Here is a 17,434-nt window from a genome sequence, read left to right as displayed (position 1 = left end):
TCATGTCAATGGGTTAAAAGCAACCCTGCTTAGGATGGCACTAGAAATCACAGCACAAATGGCATGTTAATATCATGCTATCACATCAAGAGTCTTTTTATGCTGTGATGTACTTGTGTGTACCTTTATATTAGAATGATTCTGAGCAGGTCCATGTAAGAATTATTAACAACTAACATGGACATGACATCTCAACACTTGCATGGATACTGAAGAGAAGAGATGAATTAGTGCTGCAAGCTTTACAGGCTGTCACTGTATCTAAATAAGGTATGTGTTCTCCCCAAATTAAACACACTAAGGTTGCTATGACCCCCACCACCACCAGCCACTGACAAGGAATGGGGGACGGGGGGTACGGTTCCCAGATACAAGGTGGGAAACTCCTCAAGACTTGGTGAAGGAACTTGGGAAGGACAGGGACCTCCTCAGTGGGGTACAATGTCACAGACTCCAAAGCATCCTTTCCTCCAGAGAAACCAATTGCTGTAGTCTGGAGATGAGTTGTGATTCTGGGGGATTCCTATGTCTTACCTGGAGGTTGGCATCCCTACAACACGCTTATAGAAAAACTGCTAGCAACATAATGAACGGGTTTCTTCAGCCACTCCTTAGAGACTTATGTTTCTGAGATATAATTCCAATGGCAATTGATAGAAGGTTTTTATGATCTGTGCTGAATCATTCCAGTTTCCACTGGGCTCCACTGTGTATGACTGAACAGTACAGTTTACAACCATATGTGATATTCCATAAGCTAAATGCACAATTTGCCTGATACATTTTCCCTCCATTCAGCAGACACTTTGGATGGCTACAGGTGGCATTATCATTCAGTAAGAGTTAATTGCTTAACACTAAGCCTTCCTTATCAACACTAAGCCTTGATTCTCTCATTAAGTTTTGACATAATAAAGTCTCATTCTGAACTTATCTTCTGAATGTGGTCAGATCTTACATATTATCACAGCCCAGGGCTTCCTTATCAAAAGGAAGGTCAAAGACAAAGAGAATAGATATGCCTGGTACAGGAGCCACTCTCTGGCTTATGCTCCAGCCACATTCCAACCTCCCTACTTGCCAGCCGTTCTGTATCCATCCAACCCAGTGAAGTATTAGTGGCTTTGAACGCTGTTTACCCTAGATTTCAACCTTGCCTCTGTAATGATCTGTCTGAAGTAGTGCAGCTTACCTCAACTCCCACTTTGCACTGCCAGACAGCAACCAAAAACAAAAGGCATGGGGAGATTCAAGACTGACTACCTCCTGGAGACCAATGGCTTTCAAACATTGTCCCAGGATGCGGTCACACTTGAAAAGAAATAAGAAGACGAACAAATAGAACATGATGGCTGTATCCTATAAAAATGAATTTAGGAAATGGTGTTTGGGGAAAGATATCAACTGAATGAACAAATGATAATTAGTGGGCGGAATCTGGCCATCCACTGCTACTTAATGGATTATAAGCATTCACATGCAGAGAAAGAAGAGACTGTTCTTTCTGTTTGCTAAGACATCCGTATACAAACACCCCCCATCTACTTAGTGATCTAACAGCAGATCTCTCCCTGCCATATGACCATATTATTATGGGCCCTGTGTTGCATTGCGAGTCTCAATTTGTTCTAATCATTCACTATTAGAGTACATTTCAATGAATTAGTTAATGCCTTGTCTAGACAAAAATTCAATTACTTAAGTGGCTAGGTTTGGCACAGATCTGGCTTTTTGCCGGCAAACACCTGTGGACTTGTATGAGGTGTTCAGGATTTTGTTCTGACTTGATTTGAAGGCTTGAAACAATGGACACCTAGTAGCCCATGCACTACCAGGACAGCAGCTAGCAAATTCACCTAACCAGGCATCCAAATGTAGAAGCTCTAACAAAAGCAGCAGGTCAGCACAGCAGGAACGGAGTGTCCAAAAGCTGTTGAAGCTTGTCAGAATTAATCCTGGTAGTTTATTAATATAGTAGCAAGACCCATCTGGTGTCTTCGCTCTAATTGCTTAGAACCTGGTACCAAACCTGGTTATGCGTATAATGATCCCTACAGAAAGAGCCACACAGATGGAGTTTAGCTTGAAGCATTTTAGTTTGAAGCAAGCACATATGCGTAACTTCTAAGGTTTATGTTCAAGAGTCTCCCCCCCCCCCCCCGGTTTGGACAACCCTCCCCCCCCCAACACTGCTGTGCTTATTTCTACAACTCTTTGCAGTACATTGTGCATCCAGGCCCCATATGGAGTTGGATCCAGAATAAGAAAAGCTAGAGTAAGATGCAATCAGAAGAAAAGGTACAAAGATTACTTTAGTTGGAACAGTAACAAGCCAAACACAATCAAGCTGTACATTTGCTCTTCGTCATAAGGACCAGGATTTTTATAAAAGAAAACCCCAAAACAAGCTGTGTTGTTTCCACTGTTCTAACTGATCATTCTGTCTGTAAATTATAATTTGTAATGGCTATGCTGTCTCCAGGCAATGCATTATAACTGACCTTTTAAAAGATTATGTGATATGGAAATACTTTTATAAAGTTACGAATTAATATACTTGGGACTTTTATAATAAATTTGTAATTAGCTTGAAGACATATTAGAATTTTCTTTAATGATTCTGTATATAAGCTTTTGTACTAATTACTTCTCATTTTATGTTTGGCATTACCTGCTTGCTTCACTTCATGAGATCACACTGGTACCTCACTAAAAAGTCTATTCATTTTTCTGGTAACTCATAGGGATCCTGTCCCTGGATATTTTCTTTTCCTCCCTCCTCTCTCTTTTTTTGCTGATATTACACTCCAACAGAATTTCAAAAAAAGGGTAAAATTAACACATCGGTTGAAATCTTTCAATTTTTAATTTAGGAAATTAACTTTCTGCCATTAATTCTGCATAGACTTGAGTAAAGAATATTCAGTATTTTATGGGATAAAGAATAGTACAACTAAAGAGTTTTAAAAATGCAACACTTTGCTATTCACTGGATATGTTCCAACTGTTCCTATCTCCCAGAGACAATTTCTGTTTTCTGGTTCTTCTCCCTGTGTCAGTCTCTATCCCAAATCTAAATTGGCTAAACTTATAATAAAAGGAAGAGGAGATTTGGGATTTTATTTGCTAAATCTAAAGGGGATGTCTCAAGTAAACAAAAGCAGCAAAACTAGGTAACTGAGAGACAGCAAAAAACTCTTTTGAGTATGAGCAAAATATTACTTCATAAATTATCCCCCCAAAAATATCCTTGATGGAAATGGAGAATGATCAGAGGGGCAAAGAGAATTGAGTGTGGTGGAGAATCAATGTAAGGGGGTAAGACAGGGAGATGGAATAATTAGCCTGCTAAAATCTCTAAGAGTTTACAGCATCCCAGAAGAAACTGGGATCAAGGGATTCCACAGGTCCCCAACTTGTTCCATCCAATAGCAAATGCCATGCTTTCTTAGGGTTGCCAAGTTCCCAGCATTGTCTGGCAGGGGACTTTCGAGTGTGCGACGCAATGATGTCACCCAGAAGTGATGTCATCATGCTGGCAACGTCACTCACGGCCGCTCTAGGCATTTCTGGGGAAATGCGATGGTTTTCCCAGATGCTCTAGCCATTTGGGAGGGGAAACTCTATGGTACCTATTGTACCATGGAGTTTCCCCTCCCAAATGGCTAGAGCATCCAGAAAAACCAAAGAGTCTTCCCAGGAATACCTAGAGCAGCCACCGTGCACCATCGCTGTCATGATATCACTTATGGGTGCTGTCATTGTGCCGACAACATCGGGGGAGGTTCCCCTTGCCAGCCCAATGTGGGCCAGCAGATTGGGAACTCCTGAGCAGGGGAACCCCCGCCCGGACTGGGGGCTTGCTAGCCCTATGCTTTCTACCCTAAAGCCAATGTAGCTCCACCTACAAACAGGCCTGAGATGTCTATAGTTTCCTTGGTATACATAAAATCTGTCTTCTCAAAAAGGCCCCTCCCAGTGTCCCAAAGGTAAGGCTGCCAACTCCAGCCTGGGAAATCTGTGGAAATTTGTCAGTGGTATCTGTGAAGGAAGGAATCTGTAGAGTCTATGATCTGCCATAGAATTTGCCCTAGTTTGGTGTAGTGGTTAAAAGCAGCAGACTCTCTCAGAGCTCTTTCAGCCTCCTACCTCACAGGGAGTTTGTTGTGAGGAGAGGAAGGGAAGAAGAGTGCAAGCCACTCTGAGACTCCAAGCAAAGGGCAGGGTATAAATCCAGCCTCTTCTTCTCTGAAGCTGCCGTTTTCTCCAGGTGAACTGATTTCCATAGTCTAGAAATCAGTTACAATTATGGGACAACTCCAGGCCCCATCTGGAAGTTACTTAGTACAACATACAAAGAGTATCACGGCAGAAAGGAACAAGGAAACAAAAAGCAAAAAGCCCCATGTGAAACCAGCTTCTTTTTTAGCTTGAAAAAGTATAACCTTGTCCCTTTCCTCTTTGAAAATTGAATTATTTGGCTGCATCCATTGAGAGACATTCATCATTTGGAAGATCACACCAGGATTATATGGAAAAGCTGGACAATTTTACCATATAAAGGAAAAGAACTCTTGGTGTAAATGCTTCCTTTTGTTCTAAGGACTGAGTATTATGGTTGTTTTGATGAAAGTAATATATATGGGTTAAATACAATTATTTATATATGAATGGTTTTTCTTGTTTATGTAATTTGATATAGAAGCTGGTTTCACGTGGGGCTTTTTGTTTCCTTGTTCCCATCTGGAAGTTGGCAACTTTAGTGAGGAGCTTTAGCACAAAAGTTATAAGTATGATAAGAGAGCTGATTAAAGGCTGAAAAGGTGGAGGGAGATGCAGAAACAGGCATGCTTACCTGTGAGTGTATCATATATAGTAGAAGGAGATTTGGGTCCAGAAGAAAATTTCCCAATCACTTACCCCCTGCCCCAATTCTTCACCCCCCCATACTTGTCTTAATACACATTATTTGTGGATTTATATGCAGGAACATTGAATCACCATGTTATGTATGCAGTGTCATTTTATATACTACTGAAGCTAATATGGATAACAGGAAGTCCTAATTTTCCTGTTGCCCAAATGGGCTCATTGCCTAGTATGCTAAAGCCCAATAATGAACATAGCCAGTTGAGATTCCAAAAGCAGACGACAAAAGGAGACCCTCAGGTAGCAAAAAGATCCCAAGAAGTCTGGAGCTTGTGTTAACATCAGTTGTTGGGCATGTGCAGATGCCCTGTTACATCATAGCCATTTGATTTCCCTTATGCCTATTTATGGTTTATTGTTGCTAAGCAGGTGTGTTTGGCAAGCATACAAAGCACACATTTTGCTACTATATCAGTGGTTTTTACCATTAAATCACGGGACTTCTCAGTTCCCTAAATATTCCTTCTAAGTAAGCACCTTTATCATTGGTATCAGACAGTGGTTTTATCAAAAGCCTGTCAGTTTGTGGTTAGCATATCCTGCTTTCCAAATGCTTTTGCTGAAAATAACCTGTAGTACTATACTAGCAAAGTAAGTAAAATTTTATTTGTATCCCGCCCTCCCCTGCCAAGCAGGCTCAGGGCGGCTATACATGCGTCCCCTTGCCCAGATTGCCCAAAGTTTTGGGCTGGGTTGTCACCAATATGCAGATGACACCCAGCTCTATCTGCTGATGGACGGCCATTCAGACGCTGCCCCAGACCATCTAACCAGGGTGTTAGAAGCCGTGGCAAGTTGGCTGCAGTTAAGCCGGCTGAAGCTAAATCCAACTAAGATGGAGGTCCTGTACCAGGGTCGGGGGGGGGGACCAAGGTTGGGCATCTGACTACCCACCCTAGATGGTGCTCCTTTGGTGCCAGCTCAGAAGGTGAAGAGTCTGGGGGTGACACTGGATGCCTCCCTTTCTATGGAGGCCCAGGTCACAACAGTTGCGCGATCTGCCTTTCACCATCTGCGGCAGGCCAAACAGCTGATGCCCTGTCTGACATCCCAGGACCTAGCTGCAGTGATCCATGCAATAGTCACTTCCAGGCTGCACTACTGTAACTCGCTCTACTCAGGCTTGCCCTTGAGGCTGACCCGGAAACTTCAACTGGTGCAAAATGCGGCAGCGCGGGTCCTAACTGGATTGCCTATACGGGCAAGCAGTCGATCAATGCTGTACACACTGCATTGGTTACCAGTTGAGTACCGGATCTGTTTCAGGGTTTTAGTATTGACATTCAAAGCCTTACGTGGCCTGGGACCGACATACCTGTGGGACCGCCTCTTCCCATATGAGCCCCAAAGGGCGTTGTGATCGGCCAACCAACACCTTCTGGTCATCCCTGGCCCCAAGGACGTGCGCCTTGCCTCGACTAGGGCTCAACCTGGTGGAATCAGCTCCCAGTGGAAGTATGGGCCCTGCCAGATTTATTACCCTTCTGCAGGGCCTGTAAGACAGAGTTGTTCTGCCAGGTGTTTAGTTGAGGCAGGTGGGCGCCCTCTACTCTATTGCCTATACCATCGGCTGCCCTCCCTCACAGTGATCTATCATCTGAACCTTTATATTCGGGCCACTGAATGATTACACCTAAATTTGCACTATGTGCCGCCTGCCTCTGTTATTTAATGTGGATGTAATGCTGTTGTTTTAATTGTATTTATTGGTTTCATTATATGTGACTGTTTTTTATCTGTATGTGATCCGCCCTGAGCCCATCTGGGAAAGGGCGGAATATAAGTGAACCAAATAAATAAATAACTATACACAGTTAGCCCAAGCTGTGCCTTTTAATATGCAGTATATTAGCTTCTTAAGATCGACATGGCTTGTGTTCAGGTTATGTTACCTTGTTAGGCCTTGCCTCCTGGCTCATCATTCCTACACTCTGTTATCTCAGAACAGGTTACAGCGGAGTAGATACACATAGTTTGTACAGAAGAACCTTTAACCACATATAGGGACTCAGGGTGGGCAGGACTCCTTAATATGCTGGTGCAAATTTTAACGTCCTTATTTTCCTCTGTGAAATGATGGAGAATGTGCCTGTCACATGACTTGGTCTTAAAACTAAAAAGTCTATTAAATATTTTTGGTTTTAAAGCACAGCTGCACCAGCCTTCTCCAACCAAAAGCAATAATAATTTATGATGCCAGGGAAATAGTACATTGGAAAACCATCTATGTTAACAGACTGATAAATAAGGCACATAGCTGGTGTAGCCCAACATTATCAACACCAATTTCAGCAGGTCATAAATCCAGTTTTTCAGGGCAGAATTTTTTCCAAGCTTTGTTATCTGACATTGTTTGACTTGAGATGGCAGCATGCAGATTAGGGTATCAAACATGCAAAGCACAAACTGCTAAACTATAGTGGTTACAGTTTTTGCACAGAAGCATTCAGTACTCAAATTCTACAATGAAAAAAAGAGGTTCCCTAATTAAATCTGTAAGCCATCTCCCTGATTCCCCTCCATTTCAGTCCCTACACCAGTCAGATGCTACCATCACCCTGCTCTGTTTCTACAGGATAATATACAAATTATTCATATAATTCTGGGGTCAGTGTAAGGTAGGTTTAGTGGCCAAATACATAACTCAGGAAAATCCTTAAGAATGTTATGACCTGTTCAATGGTGTGCATATTATGATGTCACTAGCTGGCACTGGATTCTATTATCCATTCAATAGCTGCCCCGGTGTATTCTTTGCTGTCTCTTTATGCCCCCCAGAAAGGGCACCACATCCTTTCCCTACTGCATTGGTACTCAGTGAAAGGAATCCTCCCCAAATCCAACCACATGAACATCAGCTGACAAAGACCAACTATCTTCTATTCCTGTTTAATTGCACCATTTCCTCATCTGAAACAGTGTGAGGGGGTGCTTTTGTGCCCCTTAGTCATCTTATTTCTAAAGTGAAAAGTCCTGGATTCTTTAGCGTTTCCTCATAGGAAGTGTTTCACCCCCTTAATCAACTTGGTTCCTGTACTTTTTTCACCTTTGCAATATCCTTAACAGGGCTTTTTTTTGTAGCAGGAACTCTTTTGCATATTAGGCCACACACCACTGATGTAGCCAATCCTCCTGGAGCTTACCGTAGGCCCTGTACTAAGTGCCCTGTAAGCTCTTGGAGGATTGGCTACATCAGGGTGTGTAGCCCAATATGCAAAGGAGTTCCTGCTACAAAAGAAGTCCTGCTTCTGAGATATGCTGACCAAACTGTCCATAAAGAGTATTCCAAATTAGGCTATACCATAGCTTTATACAAGGGCATTACAATATTGGCCATTTCATTTTCAATTCCTTTCCTAATAATTCCCAGCATGGATGACCAGGGCTGTGGAGGGGATGGATTCCAGAAGCTCCTGTACAGTGTATAAATGTTTGGAGAGAGAGCTGGTGCCTGCACTTCACCAGTGGAACACAAAGACATCTTATCCATTTATTGGCTGCCTTCCAGGAAGCTGGGTTGAGAAACTTTGGATCTCAGAGAATGGAAATGGAAATGAGACACTCCCCCCAACCCCCCAAAAAGTCCTTGTCATGCATTGATTGTTTTATGTGGTGTTGTTATGTTCCTCAGCCTAAGACAACACTTGAGAGAAGGGTATAATGAAATAAGCTCATTTTAATTCAGTGGGGGAAACAAGCAAGCAAACACACACACTCTCTCTCTCACACACACACATACACACTTGGATCTAACCATAAATTCAACAAAATATGTTCAACATATTTTGATTTGTTTCAACCTCAGTTCACTGCACAAACCCTGGTAAATCTAACAGATGAATTCAGCAGGCCACTTTATTTGTAAGCTGCTGTCTTCGTCACCTCCTTTCCCATCTCCAGGCAGAACTGCCAGAAATGAACTAGTTAAACCCAACCCTGGTGTCATAAGAACATAAGAGAAGCCATGTTGGATCAGACCAATGGCCCATCCAGTCCAACACTCTGTGTTACACAGTGGCCAAAAAATTTATATATACACACACACACACACAGTGGCTAATGGCCACTGATAGACCTCTGCTCCATATTTTTATCTAACCCCATCTTGAAGCTGGCTATGCTTGTAGCTGCCACCACCTCCTGTGGCAGTGAATTCCACATATTAATCACCCTTTGGGTGAAGAAGTACTTCCTTTTATCCGTTTTAACCTGACTGCTCAGCAATTTCATTGTATTTGTAGATGTTCTTGGCCCCAATGTGCATTACTTTGCACTTGGCCACATGTCTTATGTCTTGTGAGGGGAGGTGCCTTGGATAATCCCCAGATGCTAAACGGAACATGTTTGTACTACCCAGCTACTGACTACACCTCACTATGTATGCAGGCCACTCACTATCTATTGGTCCCAGCAGATTGGCAGGGAAAGAGACAGGAAGAGATTTTTCTCTTTTGGGACTCTACCTCTCATTAGCACAGTAAGAACAGAAGGGAAGACAGTGATTGCTGCAGGTTATGCATGGCTGTGTCTTCTGAGAGTAGGCAAGCAGGAATCCTCAGAGGAGGCAGCAGCAACCTTATGAATATCTGTACAGAAATCAACTTCTCACTGATAATCTGATGGTGTTTTGTCTGAATATTCACAAAAGAGGCCATAGTGCAGTATTCCTCACTTATTTTACAAACTGCATCCCGATTTTGTATGTTTGGGAGGAGGATTAAGTTCATGACAGCTTGACCGCCTCCCCCCCCCCAAATTTCATCACCCTGTTTCATCCATCTGGACTGAATCATATTTATTTTGACAGCCAGACATAACCTTGTCAATGCCACCCAGAGGTTAAGATCTCTCATACAAATTTTGTCATCTTTTTAAAGAGGTCATAGATTTCCATTAGAAGGGGAAAGCAACCCTGAATGGCCACAGCATTCCCTAAGATGTTACACTCAAGGAAATGAATATATTGCAGCAATGCACCACTGCTTAGGAAATTATATTCATCCAGGATCCAGTGAAAACAGGAAAAACACTTTAAATTCAGCTCAACATGATTTGACAATATTGCAGAGGCTTCCATATGTCTGAGGGATCTGGGAACAACTGTCTGTGTTTTTGATCCCTAAGTTCTTTTGAGCAATCAAAACTAAAATTATGCAGTTACTATACAGCATGACAGTGTCTATTCTGATGCAAAGCAAGTTGTCCCCGGTAATTTATGTCTTTTTATAGTGTGGTTTGGTTAACTAAGCAACATCAAATAGAGTTACTGTAATGAATCTTGCACTGCCTGTACTCCTTGGGATTCAATTACTTCTTACTCTTTAACAATGCAATCCTAAGCAGAATCACATCCTTGTAAACACATTGACTTTAATGGATTTAGAGGAGTGGTACTCTGTTGAGGATTATACTTTAAGTGCATTGAAGTTTCTGCAGCCAATCAGGCTGTTTCAAGGTATTTTGTCACCCCATCCAAGGTAAAGTTCCTCCCTCCTCCAAGTAAGTTTACTGGAGAACACAGGAGTTAAGGTTGACAACTAGAGACAGAAAACATGTCCTGTGACTGTCTTGGGGGTAGTTTGAGCATAGAGGCAAACAGCTGCACTTGCTACCTGCTTTCCAACCAAACTGATATTAAAGGGAAACAGCAACCCTGACAAGATCATGTGATGTGATGGTATCGCTTTACTCTACTCTGATAAGACTTCACCTGGAGTATTGTGTTCAGTTTTGGGCACCACATTTTAAGAAGGATATAGACAAGCTGGAACAGGTCCAGAGGAAGGTGACGAAGATGGTGAGGGGTCTGGAGACCAAGTCCTATGAGGAAAGGTTGAAGGAGCTGGGGATGTCTAGCCTGGAGAGGAGGCAACTGAGAGGTGATATGATCACCATCTTGAAGTACTTGAAGGGCTGTCATATAGAGGATGGTGTAGCCGCCCTGAGCCTGCTCTTGCGGGGAGGGCGGGATACAAATAAAAAGTATTATTATTATTATTATTAATTGTTTTCTGTGGCTCCAGAAGGTAGGACCAGAAGAAATGGGTTGAAATTAAATCAAAAGAGTTTCTGGCTCAACATTAGGAAGAACTTCCTGACTGCTAGAGCAGTTCCTCAGTGGAACAGGCTTCATCGGAAGGTGTGGGCTCTCCTTCCTTGGAGGTTTTTAAACAGAGGCTAGATGGCCATCTGATAGCAATGAAGATCCTGTGAATTTTGGGGGAGGTGTTTGTGAGTTTCCTGCATTGTGCAGGGGGTTGGACTAGATGACTCTAGAGGTTCCTTCCAACTCTATGATTCTATGATTCTAAGACATTAATTAAGTCAACATTATCTCCATATTACAGATGTCAGAGTGAGAGGTAGTGTTTTGTCCAAGCAAAACCAACCTGATAGTTCACAGGGTCTGGGGTGAGCATGAGATGTCAGGCCAAGGCAAATCTCAACATATCCTGAGGTAGGGCAACTTGAGGCTCCATAACAATAGTCACCTGGACTCTGGGTGGTGGCCAATGGAGATTAATGGCTTGGCTACTGTACCAATAGTTGTGTGAATTGGGAACTGGGCTTGGGTTCTGCATGCTAAAACGCTTAAAACGCTTGGGGCTCTTTAGCTTGGAGAAATGTTGACTGCAGGGTGACATGATAGAGGTTTACAAGATTATGCATGGGATGCAGAAAGTAGAGAAAGAAGTACTTTTCTCCCTTTCTCACAATACAAGAACTAGTGGGCATTCAATGAAATTGCTGAGCAGTCAGGTTAAAATGGATAGAAGGAAGTACTTCTTCACCCAAAGGGTGATTAACATGTGGAATTCACTGCCACAGGAGGTGGCGGCAGCTACAAGCATAGCCAGCTTCAAGATGGGGTTAGATAAAAATATGGAGCAGAGGTCCATCAGTGGCTATTAGCCATAGTGTGTGTGTATGTATTTAATACCATATGTGACAATTTTTGTGTGTATGCGCTATGTAAGAATTCTCATATGCTGCTGCTCCTTGCCCTGAAAGCAAGCAGACTTTCCCCAATTGTTTCTGCAGCAGGGATCACCAGGCAGAGACTGTTTGTTTCAAAGACAGATCTCTAAAGCAATATGACAGTAGCAGTTTACAAATGAAGCATTTACAGAGCTAGGAACTAAGGAACAAATGAGAACAGCAAAACCAGAGCCACTTACATACAAGTACAATTGGACAAATACATTCACTGTATGAGAATTCAATTAGCCTTTTTAAGAAAAACACGAAATGGAGCAATAAATTTCCAGTGATCAATTCATTACATAGGGGTGTGTGTTCAGGTTTATCCAAACCAAAATATATCTGAAAAACACCTTACCGGTATTTTTTCAGGCATATTTCAGCTTCCAAAATGTATCCCAGATTTTTCAATTGAACGGGGTTGGGGGAGGGAATTCCCCCCAAAAAACTCTGATATATTTGGGAGTTAATGGCAAAACTGGGTGTTATGTATGAGAATCCATGTGTTACCCATGGTGTTCCTGCCTGGCTCATTGGAGCCTGAAGGACTGAGCTTGGGGACTTAGGAACAATGGGCAGGAGGATCCAAATCCAAACTGTCCTGCTCCAATCACAGGCCCCCTGCTGGTTTGAATGACCCAATAACGTGCTAGCGTAGGAACTGTATATAGTCGGCCCAGTGGGCCCCGTTCTGCAGTCTTGTTAGTGCAGCCACCCACCATGTTGTACTCAATAAAGAGCTTGTTATCACTACAACCTTGCCTCATCGATGCATAGAACCCACTATATTATACTGTGCTGCCCAGCAGAGCCAAAAGGAAGAACTCTCCTGCAGAATCAGCTTCTGGGTGGTCTCTTTTGGGCAGTCTGGTTTAAACTGGGCTGCGGAGAGATGACTCCTGGGCAGGCTCTGTTGAACAGTTTGGTGTAAACCAGGCTGCCCAGCAGAGCTTGCAGGGAGAACTCTCCCGATAGGGTTGGCTGCTTGGTGAGGACTTTTGGGCTATCAATTTAAAGGGACTGCCCAAAACAGCCCCAAGTGAGCTGCCCCTCTGCTGTTTTTAGCAGCTTTGCCACTGCTTCCCTCCCCATTCAAGTGTTTTTAGCTTGGGTCTGTTGGACCTGAAAATTTTGGTATTTCTGAAAAATCCCAGATGGGAATACTTTATCAGTATAGGATCTGTTCCCCCACCCCGCCCACAGGAATCCTGAATTCTACCCCCCCCCCCCCACCGGTCCAATAGAACAGAACTGAAAAATAGTGAGGAAAAAATTGCATCGGTGCATGCAATCCTATCGGTGCAGACAGCCATTCTAGCAGTAGTAGCACATGACATCATTAGTTCCATTTTAGCAATGAACTGAACTGCAGAGTTTATATAGCCTGGTATAAGCAAAGCTTCTCTCTCATTTTCATGGATGTAAAGTCATCATTTTCATCATCAGAATTTATTTACTTTGCAAGTGCATTCTTCCAGAGAGCATAATCAAACAGTCCAACCTATACTCCCGAAAAGTTAACTGCAGGTAGTTCTTAACCTTACATTTTTTTATAAACCTCCATTCAACTAAAACTCTGCAAGTACTAAAAATGTGCTCCCTGAAAGCCCCAGGAACTACTAAAGCAACAACCATTCCCAAACAAATGCATATCTGAGGGGGTTTTCATCCTGTATCCTAACTTTTACACCCTGGTATCAGTGTCCCCTCTAAACTACAGAGTCTTGTGAGCAAAAATTCTACGTTGTGAGCTACTGGCATTAAAGTTGTGAGCTACTGCATAAATTATTGTGCTCTGGGGTCATCCTTCCTGAGCTAACACAAAAAATTTGTGAGCTGGAGGCTAATAATCTGTGAGTTAGTTCACGCTAACTCAGCTTAGAGGGAACACTGCCTATTTTCCAGAGATATCTTTGACCTTTACAGTTTGTAAATCTACCTTGCATGCTGCCAAGTATTTTATCTGCTTCATCACGTCTACTCTTCCACTGTGTCTACTCCTCCTTTTTCAATTACAGTCCACCATTTTCAGAAATTGTTTCTGTATAACACATTTCCCTATCTTTTCTAACTGCTCAGTATGTGAACCTCAGGTACCCCAGTTACAACAATTCCAGTAGCAACCATTTCTCATCCCTGTATTTAGTATCTTCATGACACATGCCCGGGGTGGAATTCTAGCAGGAGCTCCTTTGAATATTACACCCCTGATGTAGCCAATCCTCCAAGAGCTTACAAGGCTCTTTTTTGTAAGCTCTTGGAGAATTGGCTACGTCAGGGGTGTGTGACCTAATATGCAAAGGAGTTCCTGCTAGAATTCCACCGCTGCACACACCTACAGGTATTAATTCTGACTGTGCCAGGATATATAGCATATACGGTTGCCAAGTCCAATTCAAGAAATATCTGGGAACTTTGGGGGTGGAGCCAGGGGCAAGGGTGTGACAAGCATAATTGAATTCCAAAGGGAGTTCTGGCCATCACATTTAAAGGTACTGCACACCTTTTAAATGCCTTCCTTCCATAGGAAATAATAAAGGATGGGGCACCTTCATTGGGGGCTCATAGAATTGGACCCCCCTGGTCCAATCTTTTTTAAACTTGGAGGGTATTTTGGAGAGAGGCACCGGATGCCCCAGATACCCGTGGATCAATTCTCCGTAGAGAATAATAGTGTTCCCAGCAGACATTTCCCTCCCTCGCTTTCTGATGACCCTAGAGTGGAGGGAAGACCTCCAAACCAGGGAATCCCCTGCCCCCACCTGGGGATTCGCAACCCTAGTAGCATATTTATATTATCTTTTCATCCATTCCCTGCATAACAGTTTCAAGGTGATGGTTCAGATCTTAGTTGTATTTATTTGCCAATGAACAGTAGAAAGGAAAATACCACCATCATTGTCTTGTAGAGTAGAATGTGATCCATGCATCAGCACAATTTGTTCTGCAAGAAACTTTTTCCTTCTCTTCTCTTTTTCAGAAGAATTATCCTTTCCCACTTGCAAGATCTTTTGACTAAAAGTAACATGGAAGATTACGAGAATTGGTCTCATAGCACTTCTTTGCTTTGTTATACAGTTATTATTTATTTATTTATTTAATTTATACTCCACATTTCTGCCTCGTGGGGACCCAAAGTATCACCTTCTCTCCTTTATTTTATCCTCACAACAACTCTGTGAGATAGGTTAAGCTGAGTATGTGTGCCTGGCCCAAGGTCATCCAGCAAGCCTCCATGGCACAAATGGGGATTTGAATATGGCTCTCCCAAATACTCGTCCGGTACTCTTAACCACTACAACACACTGGCTCTCTGTGACAAGCTTCTGTTATCATTCACACACCCCACCTGTTTTAATGAAGTATATGATCCTTTTACTATTGCCATGAAGGATGCTGGTCTAATGAACAAAGAACCAATATTGTTGGCTCCTTCTGGAATGGTACTTATTGAAAAAGTTCTCTGTTTACAATTCATAAATGTAAAGCCTTCAGTTATTACAGAAGACTGCAATTGTTTTTTTTAAATACAATATTAAATGTGGCAGAAATAAAATTAATATAGTGTCACTTCCCTTTATCCTGGCTCCAGGAAATAAAGACTGGCTTCATCACAGATCGATGCAAAGGCAAATGCTAAATCATTGATAATATAAAATTGTTTCATAAGAAAATTTTGCTTGATAAATAAGTTGAAACTGGTTTCAGCTTTAATTGGTGTCACGTGATACTGGTGAAGCTATAGTCAGATTCCCAGGAGTGTAACATAGTTGTTAAAAACCCACCATGACGGAGCAGAGAGCATAGTGGATCAGTTATGAGCAGGGGAGGTTTAACTCTTCTCTCCAGGCTATTTTTCTCATTGGAAATACTTCTCAACAGGCAATTTTAAGAAGCAAAAAGAGACAGGACAAGTACCAATCCATTGCTTTTCTTCTGGGAGCTTTAAATAATCAATCAAGACATTTCTGATCATGGAACTGGCATGAGGAGAAGAGTTGGAGGGGGAAATACGTTATCAGTATTTATTGGCTGTTCTTTCAGCCAGATATAGAGGGGGTGTATTTTCAATTATTGAGCATAGTGAATCCCAGATAATCCTGGGGAGGAAAATGGGATTATCTGGGAAAACAGGATAGTCGCAGTTAAACAGCATTTAAAGAGAGTGCACTCACTTTAAACACCATTATAGTTAATGATCGTCATAAGCTATAATTGGGAATCTATCTGGGGGTATGCAAGGTAAAAATATTGGACCACGGGGTCCAGTTCTATGGGCCCTCAAAGAAGGTGTCCTCATCCTTCATTATTTCCAATGAAGAGAAAAAACACCAGAAAAGTAAGGACCAATGTCAAGAGTCTCTGCAGTAGAAACTGAAGGGGGGCATCTCTGCAGAACAAGTGCCACTGTTGCAATTGCCGCTCAACAGACCCAAGCAAGGGGTTTTTTTTTTGAAGGCGTAGATCAGTCAGTGCATTTACAGAATGTCCAACAGAACCAGTGCATGTACAGAGTGCCCAGCAGAACCCAAGGGGTTTTTTTTGGGGGGGGGGGATTGCAAGCCTAGCACAGTCAGTGCATGTACATAGTGCCCAGCAGAACCAGTGCATGTACAAAGTGTCCAGCAGAACCAGTGCCACTATGGCAATGCCACCTCAACAAATCCAAGCAAGAGAGGGGGGATTTCCAAGTGCCCAGCAAAAGGCAATGCTTTTCCTTAAATAGTTTCCCCCCCCCTCAGTTGAAAACAATGGAGGCACATTCTTTGGGCACTTTGTACACGCATTAGTTCTGCTGGGCACTGTCTGCTGTGGTTACACCCCCCTCCCCACTTGGATCTGTTGAGCTGGCATTGCCACCATGGCATTGGTTTCACTGGGCACTCTGTACATGCACTGATTCTTGGAAAAATCCCACATGTCACTTTTCTATTTTCTGGTTCGATAGTCTTTTTTTTGGGGGGGTCATTTTCCCTCACAATTGGAAACATTGAAAGAGGGGCACTTTCTTTGGGGGCCATAGAATTGGACCCCCAGTCCAAACTTTTGAAATGGGGGGGGGTGTCTTTTGAGGAGATGCTCCAGAAGCTACACTGAAATGTTGGTGCCTCTATCTCAAAAAACAGTCCCCTCAGATCCCAAGATACCCCCAGATAGGTTCCTCATTGACTATAATGGCCTCATGAAATATAATGGAAGGGGGAAAGTGGGTTTTCGGGGGGGGGGGGGGGCAAATACCATATTAATTTTGGAATTTGGATTTTTCCAGGAATCCCAAATTTGGGGGGAAATATGTTCAAATCTGAAAAGTCCCCTCCCCCCCCCTTTTTGTACATACCGTTAGGATTAATAAAATTGAGCTAGATCTGAATTATATTGGCGGCAAGTCCTGGGGTGGTTTTGGACTGTCTTTACCTGCAAAGTCTGACTTGGTTTCTCCCACTGAGATTATTTTTCAGAATGTGGCTGGCTGATCAAATAATGGTGAAGAAAACTTGCTCCAGATGTTTCCCCTGTTGCTACA

Source organism: Heteronotia binoei, chromosome 10 (genome assembly GCF_032191835.1).
Source record: "Heteronotia binoei isolate CCM8104 ecotype False Entrance Well chromosome 10, APGP_CSIRO_Hbin_v1, whole genome shotgun sequence".
NCBI lineage: Eukaryota > Metazoa > Chordata > Lepidosauria > Squamata > Gekkonidae > Heteronotia > Heteronotia binoei.
Note: the sequence above shows the minus strand (reverse complement) of the source record.